The following is a 6,399-nucleotide window of genomic DNA, read 5'->3' as shown; positions in this document are numbered from 1 at the left end:
TCTGCTCCTCTGATCACACCACATCGTCCCTGTGCATTGCTTTAGAAGGCCATTTATTTATTTTAGGGTTTTTTCCCTTTATTTGAATACGAGGCTTTAAATTCCCTCAATTCCAAATGTCAAAAAATTTAAACAAGATGCATGAATGCTTTGATGCATTTATTAAATTACCATAGTCTAGGGTTGTGACACCATGTGAGACCACGAGTCCCATCATCATATGCCTGCTGTTACGGAGGAGGGATGGGGTGGGGACCGGGGACTGCATTGCGGTGCTATAGTTAGGTCACTTAGGATTAGAGTTTCATTCTCCGATGGCAGAGTTGTGATGGTGATGGAGTGGGGGATCGTCTAGTTGTTGTTGTTGTTCTAAAGAGGTGGGTTTGTTTTTCTTCATGTTATGGAGGTGGTCTTTGACAGTGTCTTCTGGCATAGCGGGCTTCGTGTTTTTCTCATCCAGCTTCTTCTCCGACTGGCGTTGTTCGTCCATCTTCAACATCGTCATGGAACTTGTGAGGATTTGGTATCTCAGATATATTTGGTCGAATCTGGGGGGTGGTGATGTGTTTTACAGATTGTTGTTCATGGCAACTTTAGGGTTTTCCTGGCGACTTCTTGGTCGCTGCCTTATCACCGTTTTCTTGTCTCTGATGGTCTTTATGAGGTTCAATGGCATCATCAAGTTTCGCTCACGGGCTACACCAATGAGTGAGGAAGACGATTTCGATTTCTCATAGGATCAGGTTGATAGACTTTAATATGGGGTTTCGGCCTTTCACAAAAGTAAAAAGAAGAAAAAAGACTAAACAAAAGGGGGGAAAGGCGTCTAGACGCAAAAGAAAATTCAAGCAAGTGAATAATAGCAAAAATGTCTTTTGATTTGTTCCTTACTGTCTTTGATTGCGCTTGACGACCGGGGTGTCCCTTGGGTTAGTAATTAGGAACCATCGCTCTTATTTGTAAATAAAAAAATCTCTCGCATTGCGTCTTATATATGTTCTACAATGAAATAGATTAACAAATAAATAGGCACCAAACACTATTTTTCATAAAATAGTTTAACTTACTTGGTGACACATAGTCAATCTCAATTTTGAATCCTGTTTAAACCTTTATGATCACTAATTTTATGTGGCGCCCCCCTTCCACTTCACCTCATGGATAGGTAGAGGGAATGCACATTTGACATGATGGAGAATTAGTGACAATACTGATACCGTTTACAAGTTTTAGTTAATTTTATCAAGTCTGAATTTAATATCAAATAATCATATAAACTCAACTTGATTTTTTGGTTTTTTGGTATCATCATGAAAAGCCGATTATCGACTATTAACACAAAACTTTCGCAAAATCCTATAGAACAAGTTATTGGGAAAACCATATTTGTGGGGAAAATGGAGTTTAATTGCTTACTAGCAACAACCTACCATATCTTCACGTAAGTATGAGGTTAGAAAATATTATGCGGGGCCCCAGATCTTGGAGGCAGGCCTAATCCATGTTGTGCTTGTGCTAGCTTTTATAGAATGTAGTGGAGCTAATAATCATTTGCATGTTGCCAAATTTGCAGCTGAAACATGAAACAATATCCCAAAAAATTATGTGCGTGTAGTGGTGATAAGTATGGGGAATTGGTCGAGAACAACCCCAGCCTTCCCTTAGCACTAACAAGTAATAACAACCAACCCATGAAAACATCCATTGCACCATATCATTTTTTATTTAATTAGTAATTGCTCGGTAGGCCCCAAACATCCACCTTTGTTGTGTTATGCGTGTGTTTTTTTGAGAACTTATGCGTGTTGTTTTACATGGCCTTTATGTGGGGGTTGGAACCTATTGAATTGCAGCATGATTATCTCAACATGAGTACAAAACACGGTTTGGTTAATATTGTGAAAGTACTTGACCTTTAAGTCATCTTAAGATGATTATAATTATCATGAAAACAAGCTTTATACTTAGCTTCATTAGTTGGCCAATTTCTAGCCAATTTTTGGGCAGATATGGTTTGTTCATGTGGCAACTTAATTTTGTGTATATAAACCCCAGCAACAAAATATCTGGTAAAATGACTTCAAAATTACGTATTTTATTGTAACATGATTTCTGTATGCACACAAGCAAAAGTAAGAATTTTGTTTGCAAAAAGTTATGTTTACTTTCATAAAATAGTAAGTATTTTCATTTATTGTTTTCCATTTGATTGTATGGTTAGAATATAAACCCAGATGAATGAGTCCATTAATAATGTGCCATAGACTTTGGTTTGTCCATCATTTTTTCCATGTGAAACTTTTGACATACCCATTTCTCATAATTGTCAAATAAACACCTTTAAATCCCTCATGAAAAACATTTTCATAAGGTATGTATTTTATATTGTAGATGTTCATATTTCCCCCCTATAAACTTAGTCTAAGTTTACAAAGTTTGACTTTGCCAAAACTTATATGCACTAGAATTTGGCAAGAAGGGAGTACTTGCAATCATTCTTTCCCAACTTTGCCTCATGTTGTGAAGTTAATTTATAATTTCCTCATGCAAACTAACATTATTAGATTTACCATGAAAACTATTTTCTTAATATCAACTGTAAATTTGCAAGATGAAATGCATTCACAGCACATTATCACAGGGCCGGCTAGAGTGTTTGAGCCGGCATGAGCCTTTTTTCTCGTTTGCACGACGTAAGCAGGAGACCGAATCTAGTGCAAGACAACAAAAGCGCGTGTCATGGTCGATCTCTCCATCACATCATGCATGTAACCATCAGCACATTCCCAAGCCCCACTACGATCCTACTTTCTGTCATCTTTTCCCTGCACTTTTCTTGGTCTGCACATTTTATCTCTCTAGTGCGCACTATGGGGCCTTTTAGCAGCAACACAAGGATTTTGTTATCATCACGTACGGGCGACACAATAAAGTGATGTGCACTAACTTGCTCAGTCAAAACCTCTAGAGAGTAGTAGTAGGTAATTAAGCACGTCCAGTGTGGCCCATTAATTTATGCAACATGCATGGTACTACCAAATATCATATTCTACATGCTTATCTTTTATATCTAAATAGCTAGCCCCCACTAACTATTTCTCTCTTACCAACGGTCAGCTTGGTAAGCTACCTACAAAAACTTGCAAACACTAACTATTTCTCTCAACATACAAGCATGTCATATCATCGCACAATATCCATGAGAAAAGACCCACCCCCACTATTATATGTCAATCAACATGCAAGCATGTCACTTCATCATGAAGTGAATGAAAAAATACCCATCTCAACATGCAAGTATATAATAAATTTTTCCCACTACATTTTTCTGTATTTTTTTTGTTTTGTTTTGCAACATATTTCCGTATGACAGTGAGATATTCTTGGTACAATGGAAATTCGCCCACTTCGATCAAATTTATAGAAAAGGTCTTTTTGCGAGATTATAGAAAATAAGTTAACATATACAATACCAAATCAATATCATTAGATTCATTATTATTGAATATATTTTGACATCATATGGATTTGTTATTGTAAATATTTATATTGTTTTTTTATAAATTTGATCAAACTTTATAAAATTTGACTTTAGTCAAAGCTAATATGCATAGCAAATAAAAATGGAGGGAGTACTATATTGCACAACGTTGTCTCTGTAATCTAGGGCATTACATTGTCTGGCGAATGGATACTGCGTAGAGTTTCCATTACATTATCTGAGCTCCACGTCAATCTTATTAAGTCGAGATTTCGCAAACTCATCATTCAAATGATACTTTTTTTTAGATTTCGCAGACTCGCGACTGCGTCAAAAGTAACTACAGATCATTCATTCGACGCCATCGAAAACTCGATGGTCTCCATATCTAGGGCTTAATAATTATAAATCTTGTTGTAGAAGAATAAGACTTGGTGGAGCATATGCTTAGCTCCTATTACTATCTAGCTAGTAATAGACTAGTGGACTGGTAGCAGATTTTTCTTTTCTTTTTTGCGGGGTGACTTGTAGCAGATTGACACATGGCTAACGAGCATACTGAATTTCGTAGTAAAAATGACTCCTACACTACCACTAAGTAGGTGGTAGTAGTAGACGACTGGTGGCCGTAGCCTGTGGCCGGCCGGTGCATGCATCCGGCCGTCCCTTTGGCCAGCCCGTTGAAGGTTGAAACGCTTTTAGCCGCGCGTCCTGATGCAGACCAGATCTTTGTTCCTTGCCGGGAAAGAGACGGCCGGGCGGCGGGCCGTGACGCAGCGGCTCACGCGTGCACTATGCATGGCCGAGCCGCCGATCTGGTGGGGCGGCACCGCCGCAAAGACAATATAGATCGACGCACCACCACCACTCGCACACGCACACGTCGCCGTCGTCGAGAGCGACGCCGGTGGGCGGACCACGACGACGACGACGTCCGCGCACGCTCGATGGATCCAGACGGGTGGAACGACGCATGCGTGCATGTACTCGCCCGCGTGCTTCGAACGAGAAACCAGCGGAGACTTGAACGGCAAGGCGTATGCTAGCTTTGAGTATTCTGCAATGCTGACCCGAAAATTTGCTCCGGTATCTGTTCGCAGATTGGAAAGACCAGTCCATGAACATTGATGCCGGAGATCGTCATCCAACGCTGTCCACATGCATTTCAACCACATTTTGAACTAACCGGACGAAATTCATACAAATACGGCAGATTTCATATAAACCGGACGAAATTTATTATATTTGAACATTTTTTGAACTAAAAACTATACCGGACTAAGGTAAAACTAGTCTACGGCCGGCGCCGGCATATATTCATTCCCATGACACGGACACCCTTGACTAGTCTATGGCCGACCACGTCGGATCTCCATTGCCTTCCTCATGTCCGACAGCCCGCTCATCGGACTGCCGTGAGCTCCGGAGGTATATGTTTCAGCGTAATGGGCGGCTCGCTTCCCCATCTTCGGCAGCGCCGCTCATCGGAGTAGAACCGCCTGGATGTGCTTCAGCTAGCGGGGAAGGGGACAACGGTGGCCTTCATGAGACCCAAGCGGCGGCGTCCTCCTATGTTCTACTTCTCCTCGATGATGGTGGTTGGCGCAGACATTCTAGCCACCGTTTCATCGATCTTCGTGAAGTTGTCTTCTTTCTCCGCCGGCATGGCGCAGTTATGCGTTCGTTGATGATGGATGGCGCAGTCGCAGGCACGGGAGGAGCGGTATGACGCAGCATCGTCCACGGCAGCCACAATGCCCTTGCCACTGTGCTCCCCCGCGTGCCGGTCTGGAGCATCTCGCCACTCCTCGTTGAGCTAGCTTGGAGTGGCGAGTTGCTGAACGACGCGCCGACTTAGAGCTTCTGCCTCTGCGAGCTGGTCTCCGAGGGCTAGGATTTGCCTGGATCGTATCCGGCGGGCTCGATGGGCCACCCAGCCGTCTTTCATGCCGGAGAACTCCTCATCCTGCTCGCCAGATGCCATGTAGATTGTGGAGAAAATTATGCACGGAGGATATGGGAGCGGGGTGTGGTGCGATTTTGGCCCCCCGTCTGGCAATGTTTAGATAGTGGGCGGATGGCCGGAGCCAACAGACGTTGTGTTTAATGACGGGTGGCTCGCGAACGGACGTGTGACTGGAGTAGGTTCCTCGACACACACGCGACTTTAGTGGAGGAAGGCGTGCAGTCTATGGTCGTTTGAATGCGGCGAGGAGACATGTTCAGTCGGACGTGAAGCAGGCGGCACCTCTCGCCGTTGTGTCGCTTCAATGCCGATAGTGAGAGGTCGCGTGTGTCCTACGCTGATGTCAATGTGGAGCGGCCGCTGTCCAGCGGCATGAATCCGGGCAGCTAACGCCGTGCGCGTGGGTGTTTCGGGTGGGCCAGTGCGGTCAGGAGCGGGCGTGGCAACGGTCTGGACTCCCGCCAAGCCCCCCACTTTGTCTCTGGTTTGCGTGAAAAAGTACATTTAGACTGCCCGGAGAAGCGACACAGGTCCGCATTGGATGACACAACACGTTCGGACCGCATGGTCAAGACGTATATGGGAGGTTTGATGGTCCGAGTTGGAGATGCCCTAATAGCATCTACAACAACATTTGCCTAAGTTGATCCTCTATATATCCACGGATGCGTGTGCCTACAACATAAACGCACCCCACATATGTCCTGTCCTCAGTCGCCCCCTCATTTTCTACTCACAAATTTATACAAACCAATCATGTATAACCAAATCCATACAAAGCACAGAGATAAAGTTCAAAATATTGCACATGACAACCAAAAGGGACAACAGTTAATCACAAAGCATATCATCGGATCCTACCAAAGTATGCTATAAATTTAACTTGGTAAGGAGAGGATTCACCGCTTGCATTTGCCCTTCCTCTCTCATCTCCGGAGCGGTGGTAGTACAT

Source organism: Triticum dicoccoides, chromosome 6A (assembly GCF_002162155.2).
Source record: "Triticum dicoccoides isolate Atlit2015 ecotype Zavitan chromosome 6A, WEW_v2.0, whole genome shotgun sequence".
Lineage (NCBI taxonomy): Eukaryota > Viridiplantae > Streptophyta > Magnoliopsida > Poales > Poaceae > Triticum > Triticum dicoccoides.
The sequence above is the reverse complement of the archived record's forward strand: the minus strand, read 5'-3'. Positions refer to the sequence as shown.